At 41.6% G+C, this 24098-nt stretch overlaps 1 long non-coding RNA gene across 1 annotated transcript; it reads right to left on the bottom strand.

The window, feature by feature from the left end:
- Positions 1-3011: 3011 nt before the first annotated feature.
- Positions 3012-10826, bottom strand: LOC148185210 (uncharacterized). The gene is made up of 3 exons (XR_015774061.1): positions 10689-10826; positions 9147-9282; positions 3012-3911 (listed from the first exon to the last, which is right to left on the bottom strand). It is a non-coding gene; the product is annotated as an uncharacterized LOC148185210 (long non-coding RNA).
- Between the last annotated feature and the right edge of the window lie 13272 nt (positions 10827-24098).

The raw sequence follows: 24098 nt of genomic DNA, 5'->3' as shown, positions 1-24098 counted from the left end.
GATACACAAATCACACCTCTGCAGTTAAAACTTGTCTCTGTTCTAGGCAGCGTGCTGGACAGACCCAATTTGGCAATGGTAGCAAGAGATTTATGGTCCATTTCACGTAACATTTAAGCTTCCATAAATAAAAACATGGACTTTACACCACCAAGCAAAGCCTTATTCTCTGTCTGCATATTAGCACTCAATTTTAGGTGGCATGTGGCATTTTTTTCTTTGCTGCTGTGTCAGAAAAGTTGCTTGTCTCCAGTTTTACAACACTATCCAGAAGAAAACTAAATAGACACAGTGGGAACAGTTACGGACAAATCAATTCCATGTTTACCAGTATTGTACCTTTAACTCTGGATCTTTTCATTACCTCCTCCATTTCCCAAATTCAGCTAGTGTCAGCTTCCTATGATCTTCAGATGTCTTTGCACATCATTGCTCACACATGAACAGCCTTGATGTGAAGGCCCCATTATTTGTAGCCTTCATATCAATCTCTTTCTGCACCAAAGGAGCAAAATACTTGTGACAGCATCAGTTCTACCATGATCACACACTTTGTTGGGTTAATTTCTCTTCCGGGTACATTTGTCCTCTGATGGAATTACTAATATTTATTACTTAAATTTACCCTAGCATTTCTGGTCTCCTAGTTTGATCCAGACCAAAACATCATCTATATAGAATACACTTGCTCCATGTAATTAAAATGCATTTCATTGACAGCAGAGCACCTTGGGCACCCCAAAAGCTCTTCATGGAAGTTGTGTTTCCCAAAGGATGTGTTAAATTTGAGTGAAAAAATGCTCTCCATTTTAATGGGATGTTTGATCACAGTATTGTGTCTTTCAGACAGAACTGATGTAATTAGAGTGAATCATGGGATCAGGGCAGTATATAGCATTCCTGTGAAGAGGCTTCACACCAAGCTCAAAAGTCCCATCATACCTGCCTCACTGTAACACAACACTTCTTGTGCAGTTGTCTCTTTTCCCCTTCTTTCCATTGTCCAAAATGTTCAACTGTTTAGAGGCACACTCCAGTGCCACACACTTCCCAGTACTACACTTCCAGCAATCCAAGATTACTCCTACTGAACTGTCCCTTCAGTCTCTCCTAGCATCCCAGACACTCCCTCTACTGCAATTTAGAGGTTCATTTACTCAAAGCAAGACAATAATAGTGAGCTGTTCTGACAGAAAGGCTTTCTACTTCCTCCTTTCTACAAAACTAGCAATAAACAAAGCCAAAATTTGACATTTTCAATTTGCATGTTAAATTTTTCTCCCAGCTCCTACTGACTTGGAGCAGCTTGGAACAGAGCCAGACAGATGTGAGGATGTAGTTTATCTGGAAAAGGAAACTAGAATATAGTTTGGCAATTCTTCTGGGAGGAAAAGACATGCCAAAGGGAGCCAAGCCTCTGAAGTAAAACATACATCACTCACCTCTTCTCCCACTCTTCCATCAGTTAAGTGACATACCTTTATTAATATTTATTGCCACTGAGCAGCACACAACAGTTTAGAGAAATTACTGGCACCAGAAGAAAAGAAGCGAGCAAGAAGTGGATGGGAAAGAGGGCTGGGTGAAGTTGAATAAGCTATCCCAACCAGCAATGATAGTAGGTTTGGCTAGTCACTCTGAAAACTTCTATGACTAAAGAACCAGAAATTTCTCTCAGAATGGACCAGCAGATGAAGGTTTCCAGTGCAAGAAAGTCCTAATTACAAACTAACCAGGTTAATTCACTATAAGGAGGATGCTGCCAAGTTTGCTTTCTACCGGATGCACAAAACAACTTCCAGAACAAAAAGCAAAGTCCCATCACCAACATCTGACCCTGTTTCCCAGCTATCAGGGTGAAGGACACTCAGAGCTGTCTGCATGTGGTGCAGCTGGGTCCCCAGCACAGGACCAGAACAGCTGTGGAAGGACTTGAGGGGGGGGCACTGAAACCTGTCCCAAGGCAGTGCAAGGCACTGTCAAGAGTTTTCAGTCTTCACAGCCAGTGATAGAGTTTAAAACCCAGAAGAAACACTTGCCTATAACTTACATATTTCACTCTCCAGTGAAGCCAGTGACAGATCCCCTCCTTCTAGCTGAACACTGAATTTATCAAGAGCAGACATCTGTGGCCACCATCTACTAGGACCACCCACCAGCAGCAGAAAATGCCTCCATGCACTCACTGAATATCAGAAGGTCAGAGGTCACTTGCTCCTACCAGTTGACTAAAAGTACCTCCATACAGCCTGAATGAAAGGTCATTTTAAGATACTGTGCAATTCACTGTCAGGGCACAGCTCAGGACAGGACAAAGGCAGCAGAAGGCGCTAGCTCATTCCAGCCCTTCTCCAGCTTCAGAAGTCATCTCATTCCCTACAGTAACAACATGAACCATAAGCTTCTTATCAGCCACACATTGTACCACAGGCAGAAATGCAAGCAAAGATATTTTCCTCTTTCCAAAAATAGGTCTTTCCTTTTTTTTTTTTCCCTTTAGAAAATGGCAACATGAGGAAAAAAGACCACTTTGTTTTTCTGTAAGTTTTACATCTTTCTGGTGTAAGCTTTACATCTTCCTGGCTCCAGAGAAACTGGTAGCAGCTGGTTTAATTTCCTCAGTTTCCCGTGTCAAAGGTTCAAACACAGTTGTAGATACTCTTTATGAGTGAAATGTTTTCCCGCTCTTTGGATCAAAAACCTTTAAACAAAATCAGATGACTCCACTTCAGTGGGAGGGCCTGGACAAACTCTTTATAGATATATTTCTCCTCACATTTACAAGAACAGCTCTGCAATGAGATCTCTACAGTAAAATACCTGTCTTCTCAGTGATCATCCAATTTTCCTCCTTTGGTTAAGTTTACCCAGTCCAAAGGAAGCTCAACCTTTGTCAGAACTCCAGAAAAGCCTGATCAAACAAAATCTAGATTTGATTTACATTTCATTTGCCCCAAAATCTTTTCAACATCAAATAAAGACCAAGTAAAAGTAGAAAGAAAAAAACTACCAAAAGGGAGGGACAGTAAAGAATGAGTTGGATAGGAAAAACACTGAGAAAGGTGAAAAAAAAATAATCACAGGGAAAAACAGATGTCAAGTGTAGACCTATTGGTGTGGGCAATGAAGACTTACAAAAGAATCTGTGCATAAAGAGGCTCTGACAGCCCAGAAATGTCTCCCAGCAGCAGCTGTCAGGAGTGGGAGGAAAAGCCCTATTCCTGTCCTCCAGAAGAGATGATAGTTTCCTATTGTGAGAGTAGGTCCTAATTATTATTTCCTTTCTAGGATCAAGAGAGGCTTTTAAATCTATCCAATGCATCAGTAAAATAATCTGTGACAAAACAGATGATAGGTAGATAGATAGATAGATAGATAGATAGATAGATAGATAGATAGATAGATAATTTGGCAAGATGGGATGATAAGGGGCTCTCCCTATCAAGGCTGAGAGGCAAAGTTGAAAGCAAGAGCTTGTGGGAAAGTCTAGGTCTTATGGTATGGGGGTGCATCTGGTTATCCATGTGGGGGGCTCCAGGCAGGGGGACCACAGGCTCTGTGACCACAAGGTATGTGATGAGCTGCATTTCCAGCAGCTTGCAGATAATGAACGGGAAGGCTCTTGGGTTTTCCCTATGTGCATCAAGTGCAAAGGTTCACATTTTTGTTCAGCCATAAACCAACCGTGGAAACCAACACCGGTCACTGGGGGAGCCTTTTCACTTCAGCAGGTGAAGGTGCTGACTCCACTTCCTGCAGGCAAGCCAGACCTCATTTTGCTGACTGAAGAAGATGCCACTTTGATTAAAACTTGTGTAACCATATGTTTCAAAACTGTGAGTCATATTTTATACAAGAATGACTCTGACAGGCCTTGTATTTGTGCTGACTTGCTGTATTTCCACAGTGCCCTGTTGAAAAAAGCCATCAAAGTTTATCATGTTTTTAAGTTAAAAAAATAATTAACAATCCTATGTGCCAGAAACATTCCTTATGTGAAATTTGTATTACAGTTCAAAAAAAACACACAAGTTGCACATTAATTGTATTTTACTGAAATGTTGAGGGATCAATTTATTATGTGTGATTGTATATACTTAAACCACCCCATTTAACCTCACAGAACACCATCTGAATGCTGCATTTCACTTATGCTGGAAACCTTGGGCTTTGAGCTACGTGTAACACAATACAGCAGAACAAACCAAACAAGAGCAGCCCAAATCACAGTCCATCACACCATCTCATACAGTAACGGGACTTCCAGCATAGCAGATGGACTTGAGCACATGGGTGTGTGTAAATGAAATACATGGAAAACAAAACTTCTGTCAGTTTTGACTGACACACTGGTAGGCATCTGCCTGGACTTAGAGAACAGCTGGGGCAAAAAAAGTCTTCAGTTACTTTGAGCAGTTTATCTAGAAAGGACTATTCTGTCAGGACCTGGGAAATGAAGGGGAATTCTGCACAAAACCAGTGGTGCCCAGAGGAAGATTGATGTGGGGCACTGCCTTCAGAGAGTTTCCTGCTCTGTTTCTTTCAAACAACCTGGGAAAGACTAATAACACACTAGAGCAGTGAACAAAATCTGTATGTGTTTTCCTTATCTGGTGTCGCCTGTCCCCTGAAGGAGGTAGCTGTACTGCAGGCAGTATGACCAAAAGGGCTGGGAATGATTATATTTAAGACATTGTGCAAACTAGAAGGGCATGTTCACAGCTGTTTCAGCTGCTTGGGTGGAAGTAAGAGCCAAAGAAACAGTGTCCCAGCAATGCAGGCAGTGGCATAAAATTACGGCCTCAGGGTGAGGCACAAAGCAGTTCAAGGATTCACCAGATGGACAGTTTCACAGCATGTCCATGATCCATCAATGGGAGGCAGAGGGGAATATCTTTAACCAAGAGGCAAGAGTCGTGTCAGGTCTCAGTCCCCAGTTGTCCCAAAGACAGCATAGGAAAGCAGGACTCCTTTGGAAATGCAGCTGGGATGTTTGTGATTCCCCATGGTTGCACAAATGTTCAAGACAGCTCCCAGTTAAACTCTATGATGAAATAACATTTTGATCACACTAGGGAGTGAAGGCAAAACCATGTTGTTAACACAATTCTCAGATTACTGACATCTCACTCTAGATGTAGCCTAAACGCCAGTCACTGAAGCAGTTACCAAACCACTGGATTCTACTAGATTTCTAGGGATCCACAGTCTGCAACTAAGTAGTCCACAAAGGTACCTGGGAAACCCAAGTCCTATCCCATTTGGGAATAAATTTGTTTTATAAGGATCCACACTTCTTTGTGCAGCTCTGTTCCTTCATCATCCCTGGCCTTGAAGGCTCTCCTCACAATTTTGTGTTTTTCAGTGAAGGGAAGACTTTTTTCCCCACGTTTGTACCCTAAACACTTCAACCCTCTGATTTACGGCCACAAGGGAAAGCAGCCATGCATACACACATCAGAATAAGGGAACTTTTAGAATAAAAAGAGCATCCAATGCTTTAGAGTCTGTTAGGGAACAAAAGAGGGAGAAAAAAAATATTTTATTTCAAATCATATGCTAACTGTTAAATAACAGAGAGAGCTCAGCCAAAGTAACTCTTATCAGCTCAACTGTGATGTTTCTTCCACTCTGCTCTGCAGCACACACACAGGTGTGGGGCCATGGTCACATCAACTCTGAAATAGACTGGTTTTATCCAATATGCTGTCCATAGTGACAAAGTGGAATCAATGCCAGAAGCAGGATTCCCATTTAAGAGCTCTTGACCTATCTTATTGTGAGGTGGATCAGTAAAATTCCAGCTCCTGCCCCACCAGAAACAAGGCACAGACCTCAGGAGCCTGATTTTGAGACTGAACCTGCTGCAACTGGCTGTGATTTGGTCTCTTCTTGCCCAATACCAAATGGCAGGAAGAAATGCCCTCTTAGGAAGATGGTTTTTGACTGAAGAAAAGAAGCTTGTGTAATTCTATGTCAGGTGAAGTTTCTTTGGCAACATCTGGCAACGTTGCAGAATTTCTGCACTCCACTGAGATTTGGAAGAGCATATGGTTTCCACTACAGCAAAACAAATCACTCCTTGAACAAAAAGCTCTGAAAAGGAGTGGGAAAAGGAAGATGAAAGTTTCAAGTCTGTTTGTAAATTATGCATTATCCATGCTTGCAATGCCCCAAGGAGCCATAAATTTAGAGGTTTCAACAAAAAAGCCTATAGCTGACACCTTACATTCGTAAAACTCATTACTATCCCTGGAGTGAAAATGAAGGGGGAAAAACAGTGAATAAATAATTGAGCACATAAGAACTTTTCATCATTTCCTCTTTCTTTTTTTCAGCTTTTCACTACAGTTTCAAGACCAATATTGGATTCACATCAACTGTGGTCTTAAACATGAAAAGTGACAGTATTTTTCAAATGCCTCTGATTGTAAAATTGAAATAGTTCAATTAAACTTACAAGTACAGATCACGAAAACAAGAACTTGAAATCTAAGACATTTTCAAGTTCAACATTCAGTTCTGCATCTGCCATAGATACCCATTCTGCAAACTGTATCCAAAACCAGCCCAGATGATAATTTTATTTTTGGTCCAGCTGGAATCTCACAAGAAAGAGGGCCTGAGAAAGCAGACAGTGGCCTTCATGAAATTTTTAGAATGTTTTAGATGATTTAGAGGTTCTGCCTTTTTTTTTTTTTTTGTAGTCTGTGCATTTTTATAAAATCCTTTTATTCTTCTTTCATGTCTTTGCCCTTTCTATATATTGCCCAAAATCTATAGAATGTTTATTCTCAGGAGCCTGTGTGACACTGAATTCAGTATGACAAGGAAAACAGAGGAATGAGTGAATCATGCAGAGTAATTTTGTCCAAGGATTAGATGCGAATAACTCCGGAAAAAATGTGCTTTTTTTCACTCTTTCTACAGCAATGTTAATGCCTAGCATGGCACAGTGTTGTACTTTTCTGCTTTTCCCTCTTTTCACATTAAATTACACATGAAATTTCAAGAACTAGATGCACTGTCTCCCTTGTGGCTAAATGCAAATTGCCCCTTTCCATTCCTTTTTCCTCCAGAATAAAAATCCATTGAGTTCAGAGAAAATAAAGGAAATTAATCTTTTTCTTCACTGTTAAAAGTCACAAATTTCTCACTAAGGATGATCAGCCCAGGGACTCTCTGCTGTTAGCAGCTGCCAGGCTGGGGCTCTGGACAGGGGTGTTCCATGTTCAGGTCCCCTCTGACTTGGCTCATCCTCACCCCCCATCATTAAGGCTTTCTGCCTCACAGGCAGGCTGTGTGCTTTCACTTGGATCAGCTCTGGATTTGACTGCTAGACCCAGGTTTGCCCCTTCCCCTCTCCATTCCTCTGCAGCACCTCACTGCCAGGAAACACTGACTGCATCTCACCTAGAGCCAAGGGCAGCCTTTTCCTCAAGGTACAGCTAGGACCTTCAGTTGCACCAAGTTTCAGGAAATAAGTGCTAAATATTTGAGCTGGTGCAGAGAAATGGCTTCAAAAAGTGCTGCCTATCTAGAAGATCTCTCTCTGTGGAAGTCAACACACAAGTCTTGAAAATAAATCTGCAAAGTGATGTGTGAGTCTGCAGACACAGGCAAGGCTCGCCTCCCAGTCAACCCCGGTAAATGGAAGGACCAGATATCCAGATGCAAGAGACAGTATCAGTTTTTTTCTTCAGTTTACTCTGGGAGAGATGTCACCTAGCCTTTCCTTGGGAAGTGAGCCACTTCTCTAAACAACTCTTGGAATGCTAAAACAGAATTAGAGATCCAACAGTCCAGAGTTCCCTTCCACTTTGTTTGTCCTGGAAGAACTTATGGGCCAAACCCTTTGACACCTTCCCTGGGGTCATAGCCATGCAGACAGGGCAGCTGACCAACACCCAGACTCCTTTTGGACCACAGCTGCCAGCTGGGCACCTCTTGTCACAGAGGCCAACCCTCCTTCCCTCTCTCTGCCCCCCTGAGACCTCTACCTGACACACGCCAAAGAGCTGAGGCTCAGCAGGCAAATGACTCACAGATGCTATTGAATAGCTGTAAAAACACTGTGCACAAATGAACAACATGACACTTAGGGCTGCTAGTATTCCTGCCAGTCAAAAGGAGTCCACAGGAAAGCACTCTGAGTACTTTTACAGACAGGAATGCCCTATGGAAAATTATACGTAAACACAAAAGATTGGCAATACAGTGCAGAGCAGTGTTCCCACATAACTTCATTTAGATTGCACTGAGCTGGTATATTTTTGTATGTCTTGAAGAAAAACATCTTTCTCATTTGAAGAAGATAAATTTAAAACATCAGTGGTATGCTAGTGCCCAGGGCCCTTTATGCATCAGCTTTTACTATTCTAGTCCATGAGTCATAAGTTAGAGCACTTATCCCATAGGAACTTGTATTCCCTGGGCTACTCATTCAGATTGGCAGGTTTAGCAAACCAGCATGTAGTCCATAAGAGGCCAAAATTAAAAAAGGGAAAGGTGACACAAAGAGCTCCCCCTCAGTAAAACAAACAATGGCTGTGGAAAACTCTTATTTATTGAGGTGGGAATGGGTCTTTGCAAAGGAAGAGTGACTTCATGAACTGAGCAGCAAGCAGCAGAGGAAGCCATCAAATCTTACCCTGCATTTTGGGAGTCAAATTAAAACCATGTTGATGGTGCAGGCTGTTCTGCCATACCTCCCAGCCCACAGTCCCTCCCAGTCTGTCCTTTTTCTGATAAGCCAAGACATTCACCAAGTCCTGGTGGACATCAAGACCCGCCTGGGCATTGCATCTTACCAACCAGCAACCTGCAAGCCTGTGGCAAGGGCCCACGTGCCTGGAGCACTGCATGTGTGCAGTAACAAAAGCAGGGACCTACTGTAGGCTTAAGCCCACTGATGGAGGTTATTTCCCAGCTGGAACTGAGGTATCCTCAGGGCTGATGGAAATAACAGGAAGCACAACCTATGTCAGGTCCTGTTGCAAAATAATTACTGAAGTTTTGTGTATTAATGAAGCTGGGCACATAAAGTCTAAAACAGAGCCATGTCCTGCCTGGTTCTTTCCTAACACTGCTGACCTATTAGGAAAGGACTCTGTTAGGAAAGAACACAGAGCAAATGCTGCACCTACTTTTGTGGTTCACCAGAATCCAGGAAAAGATTGGGGTCTATCCTGATGCTCTCTTCAAAGGGAACATTAAGAGCTCCACAATGTTGTTTTCCCACATATCCTGCCTTCTGGTTTTCAGCCAGTGATCTGAGGACCTCTGGGAGATTCCAGGTCAGGGAAAGACAATGAAAGAAAATAAATTTATAAATATTAGACAGTGATGTACAGATGCAACTTTTTTAAAGAGTTCATAGATTTGATAGAGAATGGTTGAGAAAGGATACATTAATCATAAAAGAGTGGAAAATTACTGTGTTAGCTTTCAAAATACAAAATCACTGATGCAGAAAAATGCATTTCTTTCTTTACAGAGGCATAGGTGCATATGACATCTTATAAACATCATGTTTAACAATAGCTAGCCATATCCAGATGGCTACATCTATTCATAAGAACAGCAGCTCCCAGGAAGCATTGTTGTGGATTATTGCCGAGTTCAAAGGTTCACAATGAGTTTTTGATTTTGCCAGGAGAAGAAATTGTTTGTTTCAAAAGCCCAGCTGAAGGACCCTTTTTGATCCCACAGAATCCAGTGAGTTGTCTTCCTTAACAGGCTGCTGAGCAGCTCAGATATTTCTTTGTTTATTTTACTCTCTGCAAAAATGATTTTTCTAGGAAGAGTCTGATGTACTAGAGCAGTGGAGACTTCTGCATTTTCATGCAGCTCAGTCAAGGTTACACTCTGGTGTAGCTGCTCACTCTGGTCACTGTTATTTACCTAAATTATCATGCAAACATTACTAGGACCTCTTCAGCAAGAACTGTCTCATCCACATCTCTGAGAGGTTCATTGAACTGCACCACTGGAACTGATAATACACCCAAAAAGGTAGGGTGGATGCACTGGATCACCAAAGTGATCTCACAACACAAAGCTCAGGGGAAAGGAACATTTCTTCCACACTTTGCTCCTTTGTTCCTTTTGATGGAACAGATAAAATAACAGGGTGATACTAATTCTTCTAGAAGGGCATTTTGTTGCACAATGAACAGTTCCCAGAGGACATGCACTCCTAGTCAGCAAAGCTGACATTTAGAGGTTTGACTGGAAGCCAGGGTCTATAAGGTTTCAATGAGTCAGGGAGTTTAAATGTACAGTATAGCAAATTTCCAGGTACAAGGTCAAAATTTCCTAACCTGGCCCCTATTGCTGTTCTAAACATTAACTAAAAGGTCCAATTTAGGCTATTTATACGTCTAGGTATTTAATTGTGCCTTCAAATCAAGTAGTGAGACACCGAGGTCACTTAAATTGCACCTATAATTATTTGCACACAAAAAGAAGCAGAAACAAAGAGCCCTTGGTGGGCCAGGCCAGCTCCCAGGCCCCAGCTGAGGCAGCCCAAAAGCACTGGGATCCCCTGTAGTTCCCACTGCCCTCATGAGGCTGCTGGCCCAGAGGTACGGTGCCACTCATCCCAAAGGAAAAGGCAAACCCAGCAGCCCGTGGGGAGGCAATGGGACTGTCGCTGTAGGGGTGGTGACGGCTGCATCCCACTTTACCTGGCTGGGAGGAGGGATCTGGTGTTCAAAGGATGCCCTCAGTGAGAGGCTGCAGAAAGTGTGTCCGCCAAGCTCTCCAGTTTCATGGCTGTTTTCTTAACGTGTAACAGAGGGTGCCAGTTTAATATCCTGCTATAACACTTGACAGCAAGGGTCAAGAGCAGCATCAGGACAACTGTGGAAAACTTAATGAAAAGAGGCTTAAACATCTTGAAAGGATATGGCTGTGTGGGTCCAGGCACAGCTGGAGGCCCTGGGAGGGACCTCAGCTGGGGGTAGTTAAATCACTTGGGAGAAGAAGATGCCACCTCGTGGTCTGCAGACCTCCAAGTGGGAAATGTCAGCAAAAGAAAAGATGAGCTCCCAGCTCCCATGCATTGTCTACCTACAGCAGCAGGCCAGCAACTCGTGTGTTACCCAAGGCTGAAACCCAGCACTTGGCCCCTGCGCCCCCAGCCTCCTACCCCTTTTCACCACTGCACCAAACCTCCTCCTTCACCCACAAGGGATCTGAAGCTGCCACTTTCAAGCATCAGGAAAAGCTGCACAAGCTTTTCCCTGGAACAAGCACAATCTCAAATACTCCCAGGTCCCCAACAGGACAGACAGCAGCACCTGTTTGAAATTAAATTCCTGGATTAAAAGCAGGGTTTCCAAGCTCACTGCTTGAAATCGCCATACCTCAGATGAGGGTCTTTCCTCCCCCCAGCCCCCATTCTTTTTAGGGGTAATATAAGCTTCTTTACAAGAGAGATTTTGTGAAACTTTCCATTCCCCTTTAACAATAACCAGAAGAAGTTTGTAGCACATTAGGGCTTAACTTAAGGAAATGAATGAAGGAAGGATCTCCTGTTCATTGGGCTCTTGACCTGGTCTCTGATTTTGTAGGCACTATTTTCCAAACAGGAACACCTGCACTTTTCCCCCTGAGTGGTTACCAGGGGCACATACACGTACAAACTCTTCTGGGCATAAAAGCACAAGTTTTGAATAACTTCTCCCACCCACACACATATCACTAATTGCAGCTGCAGATTGTGCTCAGTGAAGACAGGGACAACTGTGTTTAAAAGTGTTTGTGTGTGTGTGTGTGTGTGTGTGACTGTGACTATTTGATTTTCTGTGTTCACAGATTTTTGTCAAGAAAGTTCAGTGTGCAAACATTTAAAAACAAATAGTAACACCTTGTTAAAAATATTTTGTTGTCTCCCTTGGAGGGAAATTCACAGGGGAGTTTTAGGACTTGCATTCATCATCAGTACAAGGAGTGGGGAATATTGGATGTATAAGGACATGGCGCCATCGGGCAGCCATTACTGCTGGCATATGTGTCACTGAGACACAGCCCTTCAGTAAAATGACAGCTATTCCAGTAGGAGACCCAGGAATGCACTTTACTCGAATGAACAGCTTCACTTTCTAGTTAAAGTCACAGTTAATAAATGGCAAGAAGTGCTTCTCAGCATGGGAACATTCAGGCACAGCCTGAACAAATGGGGTGCAGATTTTTTAAAGGGTTTATTTTCATTCCCATTATAATATATGTCTCAGCTTGTAAATGCTTTTATGCCAGCAGTAAAAATTTCCATTTATATGGGTTGAATTGAACCTTTGCAATTCAGTGGCAGTCCAGCCACTTTTAAGCAGATGTTGAGATGGCTCGGAATGTATTTAGCTGAGTGAGTGACAAGTTGCTAGAGCCCAAAGATTTTCCATGGCTGAGCATTCAGACAGGATGGATAGATATCCAAACTGATATATCATGCATTCCCATCAACGGAATTATATTTTGCTTGCCTGCATGCACATGGGATCATACCACATGTACTTAAAAACATACAATAACCAGACTTACATGCAAATAAAATTTGTTTAGTTCATTTTAACCTATGGATCTGAGAAAAACAAAGCACATTAAAAAAAAAACCCAAACCAACAACAAAAAGAGCAAGCACACTAACCAGCCCGGGAAGACCTCAGTGCATTCTGGGAGTTCAGAAATTCCATTTCCCACATTTTGCAGCCCAAGTTGCAGGCTAGCCCAGGCAGCGTGGCTGGGTTTTTGTTTCAGCTATCAGCTACGGCACTGTTAAAGGAACCTTTCTTTACAGAGAGATTTTCAATACACATAAAGGGCCGTGCCTTCCCTCAGATCAGCTGAACCCCAACGGGGCTGTCTGATCCTTCCCTGTGAAACAAGGACAGCTTATGTTCAGCAATTACATTCCTGTCCGTATGCAGACAAGAGGCCACCGCCTTTGTCAGCCGGTGCTCCTCGGGCTTCTCTTGCTTTTCAGTGGGGACGATGACCTTTCTGACCACATCAAGATGCACCATCACCCTGTGCTCCACACGGGGCCCAGTGTGCGGCACAGTTTTTATTTCCGAGCATCGCTGGAAGAGGAGCCAGTCCGTCTCCACTGATCCAGCCCAAGGACAGTGATGGACTGCCCTCTGGGTCTAATTACTCCTCCACATTGAGGATAAATAATCTACATGACAAGAGACTCCATTCACTCATGCCCTCCCACACCTCCTCCACCCTAAGCCTAGTTTTGAGTGACAGATGGAGCAAGAGTCCATGCGGGCTCCCCTCTTGCAGATTTGTGTTGGCCATCCCAGCCACACTGCAACATTTTCTTTTGGGGCACATTAGATACAGAGCAGGTACCCTACTAACTCAGTTACCTGGCAAACCAGATTGGTTCCTGGAGAACGCAAGTCCATCCAAGCAGATGCAGAGGGCTTTAGCAGCCAAATGCAAATTACTTCAATTTACCATCCTTGTGGGGACTCTTATTGTGGCTGAGCAGGATGACCTCAGGTTATTCTCCACCTTGAGTAATTCTCAACAAAATTATACAGTGGCACCTAAGCAGTTTTCAAAAAATGTATCTTTCTCTTATCTTTTCTTTTGACTGTGAAAGGAAACAAGTCAAGACTAGAGAGAGGTGACTCCTTACACACCTTTACATCCCTTCAAGGGCTCTGCACCCCACTGGCTGTTAGCTCTAGTTGTTGATCCAGTTCAGTGAAAGAAAAGCACTCTGTTTATCCTAGAACATATCCACTGACTTGAAAATTTATGGTAAGAATTGTCAACACTGTGAACCTCTTCTGTCACTGTATCAGTCAGGTGCTGTTCTTAGGACTCTGTCCAAGCAAGCCCTGTATTTCTGAGCTTAACCTCTTAGAAAACCAGAAAAGGCAGTTTTCTACAGCAGTGACACTTTCTATAGCCATAGTTATTTCATTTTTGAAACTGATTGAAATTTTTGATTTTTGATTGATTTTTCATTTTTGAAATTGCCAATCTGTCTTTCATTGATGAAAGACAGATTTCTAGAAGCAGCTGAAAGTCCAAAAGAGTCCTTGCAACCTCAGGAGTGGTTGCAGTCCCACAGACATAGATCTTCATCATTCTGAGCAAACACATGGGAATTTTTGGGGACGTAGTGATAGAAGGCAGAGAGACTGCATTTTGCTGAAGCTTTTAAACAAATACTAGCATGGTGGACTGTCTAAACCGGAGAATGACAAGCTGTGAGAGGCTGCAGGTTTTCCCAGATTTTGCAAACAAGTGAACCAGCAGGCAGGATGGGAAAGAAAATGCTCTCCCATACAGCATTCTTCCCAGGCAGGGAATGCCTTCTGCCAGCTCTGCTTGGCTGGTATCAGAGCACAGGTATGCAAAACTGGAGGGAAAATGCAACAGCCCTGCAGGGGACACAAACCCACTTCATAAACCCACTTTATTACAGATGGAAAGCCAGCGTATTTGAGTGCATCAGGAGTCCAGCTGCCACAGTAACACAGAACTACATTGTATGCTGAGCCACAGTTTGCCATCTCTGTAAAAACAGGCAAAAGACATTTCCTATGAGATCTGATAAGAACAGGAGCTGTTTGTTTAAATCTACTCCCTCACTGGAAAAAAAAAAGAAAAAAAAAAAAGATGAAATAGCAAACCCTTGAAATGAAAGCAAAGAATCATTATTCTTATTAGACCAACAGTGGGTACTTCTCATAATGTGTTGTGAAACACCAGCACTTGAGTGAATAGGACCAACTGTTCAGCCCCAGAACAAATTGCACATCAGTCTTAACTTAATAGGTAAGATTAATGGAATGCCATATAATGGGGGAAACTCAAAAAATTAAGGTAATTCGGCAGAAATGGCTTGGAATCATAGTCTATCTAAATGCATTTCATCCGGAGGATTACTGTCTCCAGTGTTTTAGTTAAGAGTTATATTAATTCGAAAGCCATGCCTTACACAGACCCATCCTGTGCTTAAAGGCTGGCTTTCTGCTAGAAATGTTCACAGTGAAACCTTTGCTGAAAGTTTGCCCAAACATTTCACAGGCGACTGCAAAGCCGAGCTCTGGGGGCTCGGAGCGCCATACCTCGCCGTGTTTATGACCAGTTGACTTTTTGGCTCCAGCACCTGGATTTGTCAGGGCCTCTTAGCTGCTGCTGGGAACGTGCCCCTGCCGAGCCCGGCTGCTCTCCCTATCACCCCTCTGACAGATTAAAACACAACAGGGTCTGTTGGATGACTGACACATTCTTCCTCTGTCTGACTCTGAAAGGACTTCATTTAACAGCTCTGGAGTTGAGCTTTTGACTGACAGATTGTGAAGGGGAAAAGTCATTCAGTTCCATTAAGCTCAGTAACTGCTGTAGAACAAAACACCTTTAAAAAAGGGGATGAAAAAAGAGCTGCAGAGAGCGGGGGCAGGAGCTTTAGGAAGAAAAAAGGGGATTCTTTTCAGGTTCAAAGACAATCTTTCCCTTTGCTTTCTGTCCATCAATGAGGGCAGCATTCCCAGAGGGAATACAGTCCAGCGCTCATTGGTGCCATTCAGCTGCCAATCTGCCTGACAGGGAGACCAAAGGGCCTCATGTTGCGCTGCGGAAACTGTCTGTCAGACAATCAGCAGCTGCCATGACATCATCTGCCCTGTTTTTCTAGGGCTATTATAGGAGACTGGGTCCAGGAGTGCTGCTCCAGAGCGGTATTCATATTTTCCTTTTGCCCCCCAAAACGACATTTCTTTACAAAAGGAAATGTGAGGCTGTATTTGCAAGGGAACTAACTCTGTGCCAAAGAGTGAGGGCTGCATGGCTTCAAACTGGTCGTTTTCCACTTACCACGCCAAAGGTGCACAACCCCTAGTCTATTTTTTATTGTAAACTGGGTTTTATTTTAAGAAATGCTCCATGTTAAATATCAGTGATTAACCTTTCTCTCGTCTCTCATCTGAAAGCTTGGCTTACTTAAGTCTCTTTGCTTTTGCTACAAATATTGAAATTTTCGTAGTATTCTTGTTCTTACACTCCCATGTTTGTGCATGCATTCATTCATTAGAAGCCAAATTCTGGCTGTATTTACACTGCTGGTGCAGTAGCTGGGGCTGCATTCACTAGTCAAAGTGCTGAAGAAAGAAATTGGTAATCCTGACGATAGCAGAAGAGAAGTGCAAAACACAAAGAAGCTACCAGCTGCAAGTGTGAAATCAGGCAATGAGCAGGACTGGGACACACTGCTTGGGCTCTCCCCTTCATCCTGTCAAAGACCAAAAAGGACAAGTAGACTTTGGTGGGGCAGGACAAACAGTGAGAAATTCAGTCTTCTTGGTCTTCCAAATCCTTATCTGTAGGAGCAAAAATAAATTACCTTAGTGCAGTTGACTTGAAGCTGAATTAGTGAATTTACATCATAATGTGTTTGATCAGAAGAAAGTCCCAGGAAGCTAAAATAGTTTTGCCTGACTAATCCCTGCCTACAAACCAAGATATAGACTGGTCCTGCTTGGCAGCACTGGCACAAAGAAGATGCTGGAGATGCTACAGGATGTTCAGCTCAGCTGAATGGTCACAGCTCTTTTCTATTCCTTCCCTTGGCTGGCTGGTTGATCAGTTGTTTGGTCTGCTGATCTTAGGAGAGCATTATTTCAGGCATTAGTATTAAGGCCTAGCTACATGAAAGGATGATAGCTCAGGTCCATATGGAACTGTGCTCGGACTTGTTCCCTTGCCAGGGTCCTGTTGCATGAGCCGCTTTTGGCTGTCAAGTCTGCTGTCTTGTTTCAGTAGGGGATTATTGCAAATCTTCACATATTCCACATGGACCTTACGAGACAGTTAGTCAGATCCTGGATGAACTTGCACACAAAGACGTCCTGCTGCTGCTGGGGTCAGAATGTCTCCCTTCCTTTCGTGTTATTTGTATTTTTTCAGTCCTGCCAAAGGTCTGCAAGTCTTGAGCAGCTACCATTTCAATCCTTCCCAGCAAGCTGTAGTCTGATACTCCAGCTATGTTTGCTCTGTACATTCAGGCATTACTCTTTCTCACCTGGCAGTGAACCATGCAAATTAAGACAGTCTCCAAGCACACACACACATACACAAACCAAAGCTGCCAGATTTCAACATCAGAAGCATGCAAGAGTAGAGGGGCAGTGAGCACTCAGGCTTCCCTCTTTTCTGTTCTCTTTTCTTCACAGTGAAGACAAATGTCATGATTTACTTTTCTGGCACTCATACTAAGAATATGGTGCTGGTGCAGCAGGAAGCAATAGTAAATCCTTTGTGAGAAGATCTCCACATTAGATCTGTAAGTTTTGCCTCCAATGCATTTCAACTTTTACATTTTTAACTAATATGACACAAACACTGACAAAGAAGCATCTGTTAGGGCTGAAGAGCAGCATGTACTATTTATTTGTGGACACCGGGAGGTATCAGAGAAGTCTGGAATACCAAAGAACCCTGTCTTCTTATGGCACTGTGCACTTACACTTAGAGAAGAACAAACTGAAGCACTGTGGGCCAACCCTTGGGCAAAGCCCTACATGGAGCAGGCCATCAGAAGTGGGGGAGACCTTTACTACATTGTAAGTGTATTTCAGTGGAAAGAGGTTACTCACTGCCCTGAGACCCAAAAGTCTACCTCAGAGCCTGAAAATGTGGAGATATTATCTTCTATCAAACTTCTTTCTGTTCTGAGATTTGACGTAAATAAGGACACCACAGAAGAGAAAGACACCACACATCCGTTACCCCATTCAGCTGTCTTATGTAGTATAAAAAAATTCAGGTTTAGATTGAAAAAGGTGTATCTCTTGAACAGATGCCTAACTGGCATTCAGGAAATTGAAAAATGATATTGAAATGTCTTTTCAGGTCATAATCTCAGTAGTCAAACCTCGGTTCCAAACAAGGGTGTGCTAGAAGCCTTTCAAAAGTCTTCTATAACAAGCTACTTCAAAAAAATTATATGTCCTTTCAGTATTAAATTCATTATGAGACAGACCTTTCTCTTTTGTCAGTGTACCTGTGCTAAAAAACAAAATTGCCATTTCAATAATTTTCTTGTTGAGTACACTTTAAAAGTGTCCACTTCTAGTTTACAAAATGGTTTTGTGCAGTGCATTTCATTTTCAGAACATTGTGGAATGCTTTTAGCGGATCCTCTGCCAAAAACACTCAACTTTCTTGTTTCTATGGATAATAGGAGATTACAGCTTCTATAGCAGTGTACTTTTTTTTGTTCAAATTCTATACGAGTTGCGAGACCTAAGGTGGGGTCCTCCACATAATCCAAAATAATCCTTAAAGAAAAAGTTTTTCTCTATTTCTAATGCCAGACCCAAAAATCCTGAAGAGAATTTAGGAAGAGTGGGGTTTTGCATTCCTCCCCAACCACTTTTTCTGGATAGGGAATGTCAGCCTAAAAGCTCATGCAGTTCCCAACAGTTCTGTAGCATTGTCTCAAGAGCCTGAGCTGCCATAGGACTGATACCAACAGCCCAGTTATTTACAACCCACCTGTGGAGAGCACACAGAGATGCAAAGGGAAGGAGGAAGGAAACAGAAGACTTTTGGTGAACCCCACAGGTGGCTGTGGCAAAATTAAGGCCACAGTGGAGGTAAGAGCTGAATAATTTGTCTCTTTGTCTTTCATCCAGGGGAATTTCCCTTATACAGTGACACTGTAGCACCACCAGTATTGACTGTCTGCTGATAATGGTTTGGCTAAAGAAAGCAGATATCTATTGAAACAATAGACTACACTGTTTCTCAGAAATATTCTCTATTTTATAACCTTTCACAGTAAAACACAATATTTTAATTACTTCCCCTCTAAAATTAAAGGGTAACTTCCAACCATGGACTTGGTCATTTTTAAATTATTTTTGCAAAGATCAGATGCCCACGGCTACAGATGGGAGTCTCTACTTTTCATCATGTCTGAAAATCAGATTTCAAAACAAAATTCAAGTATCTAGGATTATTCATTTAAATCCACATTTATCTAGCCACCTAAAGAGAACTGACTTGAATGTGAATACTCTTGTAAGTTGCTGAGTGCTTCAGATATTCAGAACCAGGGAAATCAGACCATAACAACTGAAGCCAACATATAGATTTAGATAATTGTCTATAAGTACTTCAAAACACTAGACTTTACTTGTTTCCTGGTTTTACCCTAGGAATTTTTTTTTTCCTCATCTCACCTATGCTTATCTGAGCTGCATACACAGGTCCAATATTAGGATTAGCATGGTCCACAGCAGAGTATCAGTGCTTTCTCAGGACTGCAATTTTGTTTGAAAATCCATGGATTCCAGTGCTTCCTACTATGCAGAATCTTTCCTGATCAGAAGTATAGGAACATGTTCTATATATTGGGTAAGTACTTCTGCACTGTTCAGAATTACTCCATCTCCATCCCACCTCCATTCTGACGCATTCACCCAGGAAAGGCAGTGGCTTAGGTAGCCTGTGCTTGGTGGCCAGCAGGCTGCTGTCAGGCTTAATGAATCTATTTGCTTTTCCAACTGCAGGGTACTCATTTGGCCTTATCTCCTCCATCCAGATGCTTATGGATGCTTTGTGGGAAGGTAATAATCCTAAAGGCTTTTACCTTCTGTCAAATAGAGTCAAAATTGGCCTGTGGACCCAGAAGTTATTAGGAGGAAAACCAACATAAAGTGCAATCACATTTGCTTCATTTTTTTGCTAATTCATTTCTGTAGGAAACACAGCCAGGGAATGGCCTCTGAGTGCTGCCTTCTGTATTTATTTTCACAGTGAAAATACCAGCATCAGTCAGGAGACATGCTCATGTAGGTGGGATCCCCAGAGAACGACAGCAGAGTAGATGATGCTTCCTGCATACAGCTGGCCTCCATTCCTAAACTTGACAATACCAAATTACAAATACATTGAAGAATGGGATGTATTTATAACTTGGTGAGCAAGAGGCAAGGAAGAAGCAAAAGACTTGGGGTCTAAGAGTCAGTGATACCCAGCTTACTCATAACTGCCTGGATTTCACAGTTTCTCATACTCTTCGTCTGCCTTTAGGGTGTAGTTGTTTAACTCTCCCTATGCAAAAAATCTCCCAAAAGACAAGCTGATTATTGTTGGGAGAAGAGATTACTCCTTCAATGTCAAAATTTCAGCACATAAGTGCAGAACAAGGCCAAGGTGAGGACAAAGAGGAGTGTAATTTGTCACCCGTGTTAATCCAGTTCTTGAAGTGGAAAGCCACCAGCTATGGTAAGAATCTAGGAGTACAGAAGATGTAACAGCACAAGAGGAAGAGTTCCATGGAAATCTGCTTCTTTCCTTCCATCAGCATTAAAATTGGGATGTGAAAGCAGCAAACAAATCTACCTTCTTCTCCCAAATACATTGGGGAATAGGCATTCCTCTTTCAAGGCAGGGACAAAAACTTCATGTAAATAATGTCAGTATTTATTCCCCATTTGAATCTCTATCAACTATTTAATATATTCAAGGCAACCTTATGTATAATCCATCACAGAAGACTGTTTATCCTTTTCCAGTAACATTAAACTCTCAGTAGCATATACTCAAGTCCTTGGAAATCCAGCCATCTAAAGGCTTTGTATATCTTTATTTATTAATCTATTTATTTATCTATGAACAGGGCAGGACTGTGAATTATTAGAGGACAGCACATAATGGCAAACTGTTAGAGGACAGCAGCAAGTACCATGCTGTACTGCGAGCCAGCAGGACATACCAGATCATTGCAGGGAAGCCCCAAATTCCCATACTCATGACACCTCCCTGTGCTTGCCACACAGCCACATTTTTCTGTGCTAAGCATTGCAGGTACACTGTAATAAAATAGTTATTTTCCTCCATTAAAAGCCCAGATTTCAAGTGTGTTCATTGTCTCATGGTCTTTGTGAATTCTTTAGAGAAATTAGTAATATCGATTTCCAGGTTCCTGGGCATGTGAGATCTCAGTCTGGATCTTCCAGTCATACATGAATATTCCCTCTCTATAATATGCTCCAAGTCAGAGACAGTGATGTCCCCTAATCCTCTAATTCCCTTAGTGCCTGTAATATGCACTAAGATTTATTTCTAGGTTATCTACAAAGTACAGTTTCAGTGGTCTTACTATGACATTGTTCAGCTCTGTATCTTTATTTTGATTTTCACTCAGCTTCTTTCTTATGAACCATCTAAATTATATTTTATGACATATCAGATTACACCTTTCAGTTTTTAAATATGTGTGGGTCTGTGGAAAGAGGCACTTTTTTTCCTTCACTTTCTGACCATCCCTAGTTTCACATGACACTACAGCTAGATCCCCCAGCTATCATGTTGGCTTCTTAACTTCTGGTTTGGTTCCTAGAGTAGCAGTCAATGTTCTGAATATTAATTACTTGTTTTAATTTTCCTCCTAAGTTATCCACTTTGAGATAGATAGATAGATAGATAGATAGATAGATAGATAGATAGATAGATAGATGATAGATGGAATAGCATATGAACAGACATGAAAAGTTCTTTTGCATGGAAAGTTAATTATGTACAGTTGTTGAAGTAGAGACTAATTTGATTTTCTCAGTATCCAGATTTTTTTCCCAATATTAAAGCCTATTAAAAGCAAGTGGAAGGAAATGGACCTTCCTTACAAGAAGAAGGCATGCAATGGCAAAGGAGTTAGTCTTCTATTTTTTTTCAGCTGAACATATTTAATAAAGTTATGGAGAAGACAACTGCTCATTTTGAGTTTCCTTGGAAAAGAGAGACAGTTTCCTTTCCTGCAGCTTGCAAGAACATCATTTCTGGTCTAAGATCAGGCACATGTTACAAAGCCCAGTGTGTCACGTGCTATTTAATATCTTGACAGCTGCAAATGAGATCAACCCTGTCACCTACAGGTTTGTGTAATCTGAATTTTCTAAATGAAAGTAATATTTTTATGCCTTTATTGATAATAAATCTTGCTTATGTGGTCACTTCTGTTGACTTAAGAGAGGAATGCAAAGAAGTTAGGAACAGATCCAAGAAATTAATAAATTAAGATGTGCAAGCATTTTTCTTGATGTCATTTACATCATTTTATTAACTATGAAAATAATTATCGAACCAGCATATAGAAGTCATAAAAGTTTTAAGCTTTCCACAATCTATAAAAAAATCTAGAGAGGCCTGCTTCTGACAACAGGCACAGAAGTTTCTTTCATGTTTAAGAGTACAAATCTCACAGGACAGAGAACCCTGGGTCCAGTGAAAGCCTTAAGCATGTGTTTAACTTTCACACGTATCAATACTTCCATTTACTTTATTAGGCTTTGATATGGTAATCACAGTCTTAAAGATAAACATGAATTTATATGATTTCTGGGTTTGTATTTTTACATTTTTATGTACTTATCCATAACTTGCATATCCACTTTCCTATTTCATATGTGCCATTATAGCACAGGCATATGGGACAGAGTTACAGCTGACTTGACAGGAGCCTTAAGTTTGCATTTCATGACATCCATGAATTTTTAGATCACAGAATTTAATTAATATAAGCAGTCTATTTTTCCGCTGAGTGTACAACAGCTGGTTATTATATACCACAATTTATTTACTCACTGAAGAAGATAACTTTTGTATGTTCCCTGAGTTTTTTACTTCTTGCAAGAGTTCAGGTCATGTTGCTAGCAGTGGAAATACGCTGGCATGCATCATGGCCCAGAGTCAGCCACATGACAACTGGGTGCCCCCAGGATCCCAGCCCTACCAGCTTACATCTCCAAATGGCAGTGGAAGGCACCAGTGAGTCACTAGGGTTGTTTTTCCTGTTAAAAGAGTTGTTTCATTCTGCTTTCAAGCATGATATGAAATTATTGGCATTCAAATAACAGTGCAGAGAATGGAATTCAAAGCCAATTAGAGCAAGATGATGTAAGGCTGCCAATTTACAATTACCACAACACCTGCAACATTTATAAATATTACTTCACAACATTCCTGTGTCCTTAGGTAAATCCTTAGATTTCACTTTGTTAAATGGATCACATATGTTACTTGTTTCTTTGACTTGACAAACATCTTTATATAAAGCAGCCACTTTAAAATACTTTGGTATTTAAAACATTTGACAAGCAAGACTGTTCCTAACATTTAACTGCTGTAATTAAGAATCAGGAAAAACTACCAAAGTTATGGTTAACTGAAGCATCTGCCTGAGCACCAGGAAATATGTGATAACCCAACACAGAGAGATGAAATCCTACAATATTAAGACACTGGTGTTTAAGCAATGCATAAATGTGTCAGGACCATCTCTGCACTAAAACAGAATTGTTTCTCTTAACATTTGTTCAGATTAATAACAACTATGACACTAACAATATTCTTGCTCTTTATAAATGGTCATAATAATGAGAAATTGTTTCCTGATGGTATCACCAAAATAGGCAGTTGCAACCTCTCAGTGCCTTCAGCCCACACCAGCTTTGGTTTAAAAATATTTCCTATATTTGTTCACTGTTAAGTGAAATCATTGTTTCTACAATGTATATATTTCAAAGCAGCTGAAAATGGTGTTCAGAGAGTTCTTTCAGCCCTGCATGGGTGGCGGAATATTGAGGAAGCCATGCAAAATCTCAAGATGCCAATGTATTTCCTTGTACAACAGCTACGGCAGCTTGCAAAGGCGCCTCAAATCTTTGTCCCCATAATTTAAGTAACAGATAAACTGGTAACTTTAAGTAAGTGACAGGTAAACTGCCCAGGAAAGTTCTGTGGACCATTCTCTTTCTAAATACCAGGGGTGAATTTAAATATGAAGATGGTAGCACAGCTAATAGCTGAGAGACAAAAACCCATAAAATATTATGATTGTTTCACAAGCAGATATGCATGGTGGTAATGCTATTTTAAAATGTTTATCTCATTGCAAACCACTTCCCCACAACTGTTAGCAATATAAGAATGATTAATAACACTGGGACTATTTCTTCAATTACAAGGGCAAGCACAGTTAGATGCAAATGCAAACCATGATGCTAACATGCCTTAACAGTAACATAGATATTCCTGATTTGTCCCATGTAAATTGCTGAATGAGG

The sequence above is a fragment of the Pseudopodoces humilis genome, chromosome 1 (genome assembly GCF_049639895.1).
Source record: "Pseudopodoces humilis isolate 2021_Gansu_Grassland_sample_001 chromosome 1, ASM4963989v1, whole genome shotgun sequence".
Classification (NCBI taxonomy): Eukaryota; Metazoa; Chordata; class Aves; order Passeriformes; family Paridae; genus Pseudopodoces; species Pseudopodoces humilis.
The sequence above is the reverse complement of the archived record's forward strand: the minus strand, read 5'-3'. Positions and strand labels throughout refer to the sequence as shown.